This window comes from Mus caroli, unplaced genomic scaffold (assembly GCF_978045245.1).
Source record: "Mus caroli unplaced genomic scaffold, Mus_caroli_1 scaffold_2, whole genome shotgun sequence".
Lineage (NCBI taxonomy): Eukaryota > Metazoa > Chordata > Mammalia > Rodentia > Muridae > Mus > Mus caroli.
The window spans coordinates 160,266,130-160,279,401 of NW_028227257.1; the positions used below are offsets into that span (position 1 = coordinate 160,266,130).

Genomic DNA, 13,272 nt, shown 5'->3' on the forward strand with positions numbered 1-13,272 from the left:
GAAGCAGCCATCAGCAACAGTGGCTGAACAGAGGAAGACATTGATCTAGCTCTGGGCTGTATACAGGCTATCATGCGCAGCACAGAACAGGGTTAACACATCATTATGCAGATTCCAACCCTTATAATCCAAGGGCAAACAGATCCCAAGGGTGAATGAAGATAAAGGCTAAGGAAACACCACTCTCTAGAAAATTCTGCAACCTGCTCCAAATAAAAACCAAAGGCCACTGAAAGAAACTAGAACATATATTGTAAGTTGAAATCATACTTTGGGTGTCACCAAAAGAAAAATAGCATTTGAATATTTGAGGGAAATAGTGGCGCCCAACCCTGGAAATCCTTCATCCCCCTTCAACCTCCACCCCACGACCCCCCAAGCCTTGATCCTCTGGCTGTTATTGGATGCTATAGATTTCTTTTAGAACTCACCCATTCTTATTTTACTACTGCTTAATGGTGCTTTGTGGGGGGTAGCTTATTTTGTGTAGCCACTTGGCTAAGCTGTGGTACCCAGTTGTCCCATCAAACCCCAATCAAGATTTTGCTCTGAAGGAATTCCTCAGATGTGACTCACATCAGTCATTAGGGTGTGAATAAAGCCAATCGCCCTCCATAATTCAATCAGTGTCAGGTTTAAAGAGCAAAGGCTGAACTCTCCTGAAGAAAGAGCATTTTGCTATTTCTTTTCTTGCTCTGTAGAACCCTGACTGATGTATCTCATAACTCCAGGCTGCATGTGTGCAGTCTAGTTTCCTGGCACAGAGTCCAGTTCTCATTGGCCTCTAAGTGGCTAAGTCGTTTTACCTTGTAGCCACCTCTTGCCATTTCAAGCACAGCATGTCAGGACCTAAACTCAAGTGCCTGTCATTGAGCTTTACTCAGCAGAAGCCACATGTAATTAGAGATGAACAGACACATTTGGGATCAAACTAAAATGGAGAGAAATAATAGTTAGCTTCGTGTTAACAAATGAACTCTCCTATCAAAATCCAGCCTGACTCTAGTCATGGGGAGGCATGCCTATAATCGTAGCAGTCAGTGGGCAGACCCATAGTATTGCTGCAAGTTTGAAGCCAGCCTGGTCTTCAACTAAGTTCCATGCTAGCCAGGGAATATTAAGTTTAAGCTCATTTGGGTATGGTGAGATGACTCAGTAGAAACAGGTACCTAATGCCCAAACAGACCACCTATCCAGAGATTGATCTCCAGAACTCACATGGCAGAAGGGGATTGGAACTGACTTGTACACCATGGTGCGTATGCATATACACATAGAATGAAAATACAAACAAATACATAAATGAAAGAGCTATTAAAAATTAAACAACTTGGAGATCCTCAAGGGTTGAGAGTATTTGTTGCTCTTGCAGAAAATCTGGGTTCAGTTCTGCATACCCACATATTGGCTTACAGCCACCTTTACCAGTTCCAGAGGATCCAACACCCTCTTATGATATCCATGGGAACCAAGCAAGCACATGGTCCAAATACATACATGAAGGCAAAACACTCATACACATAAAATTAATTTTTTAAAAAGATCAAACTCATTTAAAGAAATTATAACAGATAAGTTTTAAAAATTAGGAAAGGAAATTGTTTAAAATAGAAGCTCAAACAATGAGAGAGATTATCTGAAAATAAAAATATAAACTGATTCTTGATAATAATAATAATGATAATAGATCTGAGAAAAAGTATAAAATTTGTGCTCTATACTAGCTTATATGACTTGAAAGTGCAGGTAGTGATGAGATGGAACATATGGGTGTTTCATGGAATGCTAGGAGAAAGGATGAGGCCAGTGGGTTAAGTGCATGCTGGCCTTTGGACGTGCTTCTCATACTTTTTATATTAGGATGCTTTTGCACAGGAACTATTCTGGTTTGACTGAAGTATCTGAAAACAGAAAAAGGAGGGAACAAAGAAATAGAGTAGGAGGAAAAGAGAGTGGATACAAAATACTGGAAAGTCTCACCACTCTCCCAGCACACTAAGGTCATGGGTTTCTCTATTTTCTGTAGTCACTACCCCTGCTCAGCCTTCAGCATCTTAGAGGTGCTGGCTAAGCAGCATCATTGACCACCGTTAGGAGCAATGCCAATAAACGCTCATGAAACCAAGTCATCTCACATTCCATTTGTGCAAAAAAAAAAAAAAAAATGTTTTTGGTGCAGGAATTGGCAGGGCAAAGCCTGCTGGTATTTGCCCCACACCCCAAAAATCAATTCCTCAGTTCAAAGTTCCAATCCAGAAACTCAGAACATGTAAGGCTTTGATTCACCTTCACGCGAAGACAGGCTGGTGGGCACTCCTGGAAAACAACAGATAAGGGAAATGGATGCACAGAGAAAGAACAGAGCTGCTAAGCTAAAGATAACTGAGATGAGAATGCAAAGAGAGGCTGCGGGAGAGTGGGTCTGAGAGGCTGCTGAAGGATGATTCCAAATACTGTTCTAATGCAGGCTCCAGATCTGCTGCTTCCCCCCACCCCACCCCCCACAACCCATTCCCATCAACAGACCCAAGAGCTGACACTGTGATGTCAGTTCTGTCCTCTCATTATTACTGCTTTTCCATACTCTTTCATTTTATGTGTGTAATGACTGCTGTGTATAATGTCTGTCTGTGTGTGCATATTGGGGTGTGCAGGTGCACATGTGTGCGTGTATGTACATGTGAAGGAACATGTGGAGGCCAGAGGTTGACGTTACATATCTTCTGCTAAGACTTCCCCTCTTGTGGGTGCAGGAGATCCGAACTCATGCCCTCATGCTTATGTAGCAGGCACGTCACCAACTCAGCCATTTCCCAGCTCTCTAGTCTCTAAATGTTTCCAAGCATCAGGGATGGATAACAATGACCACTGGTGACCTTCTGAAGAGTGTGGTACAGGCTAAATAATAGAATGAGACCTCTAATGGCACACTTCCTCCAACAAGGCCACACCTCCCAATCCTTTCAAATAGTGCCCTCCCTGGTGACCAAGCATTCAAATCTATAAGCCTGTTAGGGCCAGTCTTATTAGATGTTGAGACAGAGTCTGTATATAGCCCTGGCTGTCCTGGAACAATGTGGACAAGGCTGACCTCATGCCTGCCTTTGCCTCCCAAGTGCCTAGGATTAAAGGTATGTGCCACCATGCCCGGGTTCTGAAACCAGGTCTTGGATCTATTTCTGCTGAACCTGTGACAATCCTTTTTGAACCTTTGTCTTCCTCCAGCCCACCACTGTTCTTCTTTTCCTCTTTAATATCTGGTGTGTCAATATGCACCTCTGGGTACATTCCAGACCATAGCTTCCACCCTGGACCTTATCACTGTTGGTCTGTCTAAGCACTGTGGCCATTACCAAGCCAATTTCATCATCCTTCTCACATAGTTCTGAAAGCTCACTTTTGAACTTTGCCTTTACTCTAATCCCATAACATGGTCTAAGTCTGTGAATCCATACTTTTCTGCTAGCATCAAAGTTGAGTTAGCAACAACCCAGCTTCCCTCTCCTTATATCCACTGACATTCTTCTCTAAAGTACACTTCTGTCTTTCTAAGGTTGGACACAAGGAAGCCACTTCCATTCTTATCTCAACATCATCTCTCTGGTCCTCTCATTCTGGAAAATGTCATCCAATCAGAATCCCCAACATGCATGAGGCTTTGGGATACAGACATTAATCAGGAAAACAGGATTCCCTCATTCTTCTGAGACTGCATTCAAATTCTGATCCCCAGTGTGAAATTCTTCTCTCCTAACTATTCCCTCTGCAAGCTTGTGAGGGGCATGGCATCATTTCCAAATATAATTATCATAAAATACAAGACCCTAATTGTTAAACGTGTAGGTCAAAGTAGTTTTGCAAAAGGTGAGTATATTTTTTGTCTTCTCTTCCTTCTTTTTCATTTTTTGCACATTGCTAGATATTAAACCTCAGACTAGGCAAGCACTCTGCTGCTGATAAAGATCTCTGCCCAAATACTGAGCGGGTGGTTTAAATAAGACTGGCCCTAACAGGCTTATAGATTTGAATGCTTGGTCACCAGGGAGGGCACTATTTGAAAGGATTGGGAGGTGTGGCCTTGTTGGAGGAAGTGTGCCATTAGAGGCAGTCTTTGTGGGTTTCAAAAGCCCAAGCCAGTTCCAGTGTCATTCTCTCCTCCTGCTGCCTATGTATTCTGATGTAGAACTCTTAGCTACTTCTTCCAGCACCATGTTTACCTGCATGTTGTCATTCTCTCTGCCAAACCTCAGAAACTATAAGCCAGCCCCAATTAAATGCTTTCCTTTATAAGATTTGCTATGGTCAAGGTGTCTCTTCACAGCAATAGAACACTGACTAAGACACTACCCAAGATTCATTTACTCTGCTTAACATATTCAAAGATCATACCAGTCATTTACTTTTGATAGCCAGGAATTTCTCCAATTTGAAACTTTCTTCCCTCTTCTAACATAGCTGTCAACAGACTGGTACTAGGCTGGATAGTTTGCAACCAGTTGCTACCTCTTCCTTACCAAGCAGGGTTCTGACATGTATTCAGCATCTTCTGCCACAATCTGTCTTGGTCTATAATTAAGAAAAAGCCTCAAGGAAATGTTTGACTCACTACAGTCATGAAGTCAAGCGTATCTCACATCAGACCCCAAAGTTCACACATTTCCAACTAAAGAAACTTGTCTTTGCAGGCAGATTCTGGGATTTGTCCTTTGTGCCCAATGCCAAATCAGTGCTCAGAGTGTCTGTCCATAAGAAACCACCTGACTGAATGACTGCAAAACAGGTGGACAGATGTGCAAATAAACCAAGAAGCAGCACTGACCAGCAGCAAACAGGCAGGCAACCTGCTGTTTGTGAATCCATGTGCACCTATGTTCCATACTGAGTCATGTTGGTATTTTTCAAGGTCCTAATCTCAAGATTCTTCATCTCCTTTGGTGGCAATTCTCTCTAGGCTCTGCTGAGGACTACTTCCTGCCTTTGTATCTATACTTTGTTTCTGGCTTCCCTTTACACCCCAACTACTCCACCAAACTCTTCAACTGTTGAATTTTACTGAGCTCTTAACATCAGGCTGTTCTCAAGATGTTCTCTCTTGCTTTCCTATAACACCAATTAAAAGAAAAGCTATCGGTGAGGAAGATAGCAACCAATTAAGCATGGACCAAAAGCCACATGCCAAAAGTGATGCCTGGTTAGCATTCCTCTCCCCTTTCAGGTTCGTGTTCAGTCAATAGCAAATGGATTTTTTTTTTTAAAGCAAAATTGCAACTTCTGAGTTTTTAGTCTTTTTATGTCTTCTTCTTCTTTTTCCTCTTCCTCTTTTTCTTCCCCCATCTCCTTCTCCTTCTCCTCCATTTTCATCTCCTCTTCCCCATTCCCACTCCTGGCTCAGTTCATGTGAGACCAGAGGTTGATATCAGGTACTAGCCTCAATCACTCTTCATTTTATGTTTTGAGTCAGGAAATCTCAGGATCTTGGAGTCATTTGCTGATTACACTAGGCTGGCTAGGCACCAAGCCATAAACATCTGTCTCCTAGGATTACAGACATGTGCCACTGTGCCTAGCTTTTTACATGAGTCCTAGAGGATCTAAATTCAGATCCTCAAGCACTTTATCAACTAAAACACCACACCAGTCCCCAAGTCCTTTCAATCACAGAATTCTTTACTCCAGTTTTTGTAGTGGGTGTGGGAATGTTCTTGGGGACTTGATGCTGGGCCTCATACATGCTAGGCAATGGCTATATGGACAATCTTTATGTCATATTTGAAAATGCCAGCTCTCTTTGCACTCCTTTGCAAACTGACCCCTTCATTTAGTTATTTGGGAGCATCATTTCTCTTAAGTATTTGACTGTTTTTCCATTTGTGTTTTTACTATTGTCTTTTATTCTGTTTGAACATCGATGAGTGTGGTCAGTAAAACCATGCTCATTGTCTTTAGACATATTCAAAATTATTTATAATTTCTCTAAGAAATGTTCCCACACTGATTCTTTTAACACCATTGTATTCACACAGCCACTAGTCTTTCATGAAACTCAAACTCACCATTCATTAACACAAGACCTGTGACAATGTGTAAGAATCAGAGTCCTTGTGGCCCTGACATCAGGAGCACTTTCCTAACATTCATGATTACGAGACTAAATGCGATGATTCCCTTTCTTCTCTAAAGTGTTAAAGGTGGATCCCAGCGGGATCATGACTGAAACTCATACTCACTAACACTAGCAGAACTTGTACTGAGTGAGACAGCATCTCCACAAGACAGAAGGAGACAGGATTACAAAGCCACTGTGTAAGAATGGCTTCTCTGGAAACATGCCCAGTCACCAACATACTTTATATGTGTGGAAAACAAAGACTTTTGTGTTGTGTGTCGTTTTAAAAGACATGCTACTACTGCTGCAGCACCAGCCCCTCCCAACTCCCTTCTGTTTCACACGGCTCAGCTCCAGGATAACCACCACTAGCGCTGACTCCACTTCTCTTTCCTACCAGCCTTTATTCTGGGATGGGTTGAATTACCAGTCCACTCCTGAGAACCTAGAATCCTCAGATAAAAGACACTCAGACAGTTTTATTAGTTTTAGCATTTGCCTGCTAGGCACAAATGCTGGGCACAAATACCTCATGCCTGGAAATACGTGCCCTTACCAACCTATTAATTGTTTCTCCCCCTGCCCTAAACTTAGTCTGATCATTCGCCCATAGAGGAGCCTGCAGGCCCTAGCTACCCAGAGGTCTTACAATGATTGCTGTGTCTGCTTTCCTGGCAGAAAAAGGTCCCTTCCCTCCTTCCCTGTATCTCCTTTTCCTCTTGGGACTTAGAAGTCCCACCTGTACTTTCCACCCAGCAATTGGCTCCCAACCTTCTTTATTGATAAGTCAAGAACCAATTGGGGAACAAGACCTTAGTACTTTTGTGCTGAACCACAACCCACCCCAGATGAACTACAAGGTCTATTTGTTGTTATACAGCATGATCTAAACTAGTACTTGAGTCTTTAGGTATATTTCTTCTTCTATCAGGATCTTTTATCTTAGAACCTGGCTACCAAAAAATAGAATTCAGAAGGGAAATATTGGCAGGCAGAGTCTATACCTTCTAATCTCCTGTGTGACTGGAAGTGATCTCTGCACAAACAAACAAACAAACAAACAAAAAAGGGTCCTCATTTCTGCTCCAACATGAGTCACCTCATTCAGCAGTTTATGGTACTGAGACTCACAGTAAAGTTCCTTAACTCATCAGAAGTGTGATCTAGAGATGCTTGCTCTCCTACTATTCCATAGGGAATGCTTCCTCTACTTCCAGGTAAGGTTATGGCCTTGGTTCTTTGCAGCACCTGCCCCTCCTTTGATTTGTCTTTCCCAGTCATACAGTATTGCCACGGAGCCATTTCACTCACTCTGGCTGTTTCCCTGTGAGCATGGAGGTGTTTCCTCCTATTATTAACACTTGTCACGATTTTCTGTGAATTTTGAGAGAACTAGTATCAAACTGCCTGTAATTTACCAACTTTAAGTAGAGCTTGCTTCTGAAAAGCCACCCTTCTAGGGAGAGAGAGAGAGAGAGAGAGAGAGAGAGAGAGAGAGAGAGAGAGCACTCAGTAGTTTAAAGCACACACTGCTCTTACAGAGGACTGAAGTTCAGTCCCCAGCACTCACAATAGGTAGTTCACAACTGCCTGTGTGTCCAGCTCCTGGAGCTCTGATGCCTCTTGACTCCAAGGGTCCCTAGCAGCATGCAGATACAAAACTTAAAATCATTTGAACAAACAAACATAAGACCCTTGCTCTTCTGATTCAAAGGCAGTTAAAACTTTTCTTGTTTTGTCTTTAGATTTGCAAGATGAAATCGGTCTAGACTTTCTGGAAAGCGAAAGTCAGTTAAAGGAATAGACAGTGCTCAGGCTGAACTAAAGCCATGAAGTCCTGTTTCCACAGGCAGCTTATACTCATTTGTTTTCCGGTTTTGCTTGTTTTTATTTTTATTTTCAGTTTTATCTTTTTATTTTGTAGCCCAGGCAGGTCTCAAAGTCAAGCTCCATCCCCCACCCCACCCCCCCAGCTTCCCCAGTGCTAGGCCTACAGCATCAAGCTTTGCCAGGGGTGACGATTTCTCCACTGTCCTGAACACAGTGCTACATTTATTATTTCTCTTGGTGTCCTGACCATAGTGCTAACATGTACATCTGATTCTATTTTGTTAAATGTGTATAAGCACATGCCTACACATGTGAATGTATGCTACGTGCATGCCTGGTACGCAAAGGGCAGAAATGGTTGTGAGCTGCCATGTGGGTGCTGGGACTTGAACTCGGGTCCTCTGCAAGAGCAGCCAATGCTTTAAACTGCTGAGCTGTCTCTTACGCCACGGAATTGATTCTTTTAATGCAGGAGAAGTCTAAGTTTCAGCCATGTGTCATGGCTTAGAAGTGTAACCTCAGCTTTTAGGAGATGAAAGTAGGAGGAGCAGGCAGAAGATTAAAATAAAAGTTTTGGAAATATGCCAAAATTGTTTACTTACAAAGGGAAAGTAATCCTCCTCAGACACTCAAACATTTGTGCTGGAAAAGAACAAGGACTTCAGACAAAGTCCTTGAAATATGCAGGTGGCCACAAAGCAGAGCAGAGCAATGCTAAGAATTGCCCATGGGGAGGAAGTGGCCTCCACAGGCTCTATGATACAAAGCTTCAACTGAGAAAGGTAAGAAGATATCAGCCCCAATCCCACAATAACATACAGCGAAGCCTGCAACCCAACTGCACCCTAAACCCCCAGCATCCAGGCAATGGAACACCCTGTCTGCTGGCCCCACACAATTTACAAGGCCCAAGGGGCCTAGAGGTGGCTCAGAGGGTCGAGGTACAAGTGACTCCTGAACCCCACATAAGAAGCCTTGCTATGGTGGCAAGCATCCACAAGCACAGGACTCCAGGCCAGTGTGGGGAATTCTTCAGATGCTTGCCTCAACAAAGTAGAGGTGAGAACCAGTCCCTCCAAGTTTCCCTGCTATCCCCACATGTGTGCTTGCACATTCACATACCGTTACATGTATACACGCATACAAATAAGTCAGAAAGTAGTTTGTGGAAAAGGCCTGAAGGTGGAGGGAGGCAGTAGTAAGCACAGCAGCCATGCTTGAGCATTATGCAAGATCTCTGGGGACATTAAAGTAATCTCTCAGCTTTTTAGTAATTGAGCGTGAAGAAAATGCATTCTTGGTTTAAAAAATTCAAATATATGGTCAGGGACATGACTCATCATGTAAAGTCACTTGCCACGCAACCTAAATTCTATAGCAGGAACCCTTATAGAAGTAGAAGGAAATGACAGACTCCACAGACTCTCTCACCTCCACACTTGTTTACACACACACACACACACACACACACACACACATATTACATTCTTAAAAATTAAACTTAAGTGTAAAATTCTCTAGTAGGAATATTCCAGGAATATTCAGGGGCATGTCCTTCTTTTCATAGTGTTTGGTGGCAAAGAATTAGAGGAGTCCTAGATTTTCCTCCTACCAAGCTATCATGTATAATGCCTGATGCATCGTTTTTGACTTGCTATTCTTTTCCTGTCAGCTACACTGGGGAGAAAGCCGGGACACAGCCCACAAAGGAATAGCTGGTATTTAGAGTCTTGGGGTCAGGAGATGTGCATTAGATGGTGGCATTTGGCTTTCTCCAAAGGAATACAAAATCCAGTCACAATGTAGAAGAAAAAAGGGAGGCAAAGTATGAATGGGGGTGGGAGACAAAGAATGCAGACAGATGAGGTGCTGTTTATAGGTATGTCCCGAGTCATGTCAAAGTTTCTGTGGTGTTTACTATGCTGGTTGGGACGGACTCACAGAACCTCAGCAGTTGCTGAGTGCACACAGATGTGTCCTTTGAAACCACCTACACCCACACCCATCCCACCTTCCACCTCTGCTTTAGACCATCAACAGAAAATACTAAGAGGCAGAGTGGGAATGTAGCATCTGCTCAGCCTCAGGAACAAACAGCTGCTAAGCCATGTCACAACTCAGGTGTTATTTGGGACTGGAGATCAGTTTCTGAGGCCATTAACTGCTGACAACTCATCAATTTCCCTTTCCACTTAACACAGACTTTTATCTTTTTTATCCTTATCTCCATCCCAGTCAACTGTGGTGGTCCCTGGTGTGTGACAAGCATCAACTTTAAATTTACAAGTCCTGATCCTGGCATGATGATGGCTTGGGCAATGGGTGGATTCTTGTGAGTTCAAGACAGCCTGATTATAAAGAGGGGTTCCGGGCTAGCCAGGGCTGTAAAGTGAGAGCCTGTCTAAGAAACAAACAATTCTAAAACCCAAATCATATAGGCCATGATCTTTATCCCTTAGGATAGTGGAGTAAACCAGGAATCTGAGTTCACACTTCCTTTTGTTCAAATACCAACTTTTCCTAATGTGTAATTGTAACTGAGTTTAAGTTACTTCCACACAAATAGCTTTTTATTGGATATAGTATTTCCCCAAAACAATGACATAAAGAGAAGAAAGCACATATCCTATGGCTCAAACGCACATCGATGCTGCCAACCTTCAAAGAAAAGAGAGTCTTCTTAATCACACAGATGTGGGTCGCTGGCCCATCCTTACACCAGTAAGGTTTCCCAACTCCATTCTGAGGTTCACAGTCTTGTCCTTTTTGCAGTGTGAAGGGAAAAGAAAACAAATGTGGAAAAACAAACAAACAAACCACATTTTACAACCTTAGGTATTCTGATAGAATTCTTAGAGAACATTCCACTTAAGGGAGAAATGGAACTAAAGATTAACTACAGACTGAAACTGTACCAGTTGATGCCAACCCCATTTCTATGGATAATCAAAAGCTGAGTGATTTAAATAGAGTGTTGGCAGTGAACTGGCAAGGCAGACTGAGACATTGAGCCTGTCTCAATCCCTGCAGTCTGCATACTAGTAGGCTCTCCCCGCACCTGCCCACTTAGCACAATGGCTGAAAGCTCTCCACTTCCTCCAAGACAGTCTCCAACCTCAAAGGTTCATCTGATAACAGGCCAATCAGAGCCACCAAGGAAGCCTCACATCTCCTGTGACCCTAAACCCACTCAGTCTGCTAAAGAGTAATTGCACACAGCTAAGGAACAATAACACCCTGTGCCACAGTCGGGTGCTATCTGTGTGGCTGTCAAGATAACTGGAGAAAAGCAGGTGGCTGAAGCCAGCAGAAAGCAAAGGATGCAAAAGAAAGTATCTGGGATTTGTAAGAAAGAAGTAAAAAAGAACAGCAGCCAAGCACCTAGCATCAGCTTGAAGAAAGAGGCTTGTCACAGTCTATTTTTAGCCACTTTAGTTCACCTTTACATGTACATGTGGATATTTGCGTTCATTCATTCATTCATTCACTGTGGCAAGCACTTGAGTGCTCCCAGGATGAATTACAGCTACACAATGTCTTAGTCAGAAAACAATATTCTTTGTCCTATGCATTTGGTGCATTTGTCGTTATAATGAAAGCGCATTTTTGGAGAGCTCCCTTCTCTTGGGTCAGGCCCCCTGTTCTCTTCCTCTGCTGATTAGGAGAACAGTACAGCGCGCTCTCACATTAAACCTTTTCTGTAGCTAAGCTAGAGATCAGGAACAAGTGAGTGAGAGGAACACTAACATATCTTTTCACTGTAAACCCCAAGGTCATCCCCCTAATTCAAAAATGAGCCATAATGGCTGGAAAGATGACACACTCGCAAGTACATAAATAAAAATAACAACAGACTGGGCATGGTGGCTCGTGCCTTTAATCCTCACTCTTGGAAGGCAGAGGTAAGCAGAATTCTGTAAGTTTGAGGCCAGCCTGGTCACATAGAGAGTTCAAAGCCCTCCAGGACCCATGTCAAACAGACAAAAAGCAAAATAGCAATTACTACTACTACTATAATAATAATGATGATGATAATAATAATAATAATAATAATAAAATCTTTTTGGGGAGAGAAGGGTGTTCAAGATAGAGTTTCTCTGTGTAGTCCTGGACGTTCTGGAACTCTCTTATTCTGTAGACCAGGCTGGCTTCCAACTCAGAGATCCACTTGCCTCTGCTACCTGAATGCTGGGACTAAAGTCAAAGGAAAAGTACCAGATGAGGAGCCTCAAGACCAATTTCTCAGTACAAAGGAGATTTGTTTGCCCCAGAGGGACACAGGACATGGAATAAGAGACAAAGCAAGAGATAGAAGCAAAGGCAAAGGGAACAGGGAGCGGGGGAAGGGGTTTTATCCCCAGTGACAAAGGACTGCCTCTGGATAGCAACACAGATGTGGCCCATAGACAAATGGCAGTTTATAAAGGTAAAAGGGGAAATCCTGTGTTAAGATGATGTGTTTACGCCAAGCGGTGGTGGTGCATGCCTTTAATCCCAGCACTTGGGAGGCAGAGGCAGGTGGATTTTTGAGTTCAAGGCCAGCCTGGTCTACAAAGTGAGTTCCAGGACAGTCAGGGCTACACAGAGAAACCCTGTCTCGAAAAACAAAAACAAAACAAAACAAAACAAAAAGATGTGTTTAATTTTAATTGGACATGTTAATTAGGTGAGCCAAAGGAGGCTTTTGATAGCTAGACTTCAGTACTTTGATAGCTGGATCTTTGTAGTCAGCCTCAGGAGGAGTAAATAGACAAATAAGAAAACAGACTTTGGTGGCTAGCTTTAGGAATGCAATCTAATGTTTTTAGCAAGGCAGAGGGAATGGGGGAGAAGAGTAAGGTCTGCCAGAGCCATGTTTGCAATGCTCTAGTGGGCTAGACCCTTTATTAAGTATCTTTAATGAGTGAAAGAGCTTGTTTAGACTGCCTGGGTTCAGATTTCAACTCAGCCTGGATGCTTACCAACTAGTGTGACCATTAGCCAAGGGCTTTGCAAACCCAGGCTTCCATTTCTTTCTTTGTAAGTTGGGGAGTAGCATGGTACCTTGTCGGTTGCATGATGAATGAATGTGTACCAAGTCCCAAGAGTAAGTACTCAACAAGGCAGAGGGATCAAGGGAGAAGGGCAAGGCCTCCCAGAGCAATGCTCACCATGTTCGAGCTGGCCAGAGTCCCTTCAAAAGGCGTGTGCTGCCACCACCTGACATAAACAAGTCTTAAAAACAACACACACACACACACACACACACACACACACACACACACACACACAATGAATGAGCTACTAGGGATGCTTTCATAGCATAAATAAGGCCCTGGGTCTAACACTGCAACAAC

General features: G+C 43.0%; 1 protein-coding gene across 16 annotated transcripts in view; it reads right to left on the reverse strand.

Annotated features, from left to right (window-relative positions):
* The window catches only part of Kiaa1217 (KIAA1217 ortholog), a 470,681-nt gene that overhangs the window by 274,718 nt on the left and 182,691 nt on the right, over nt 1-13,272 (reverse strand). The gene's annotated exons all lie outside the window — the stretch shown is intronic.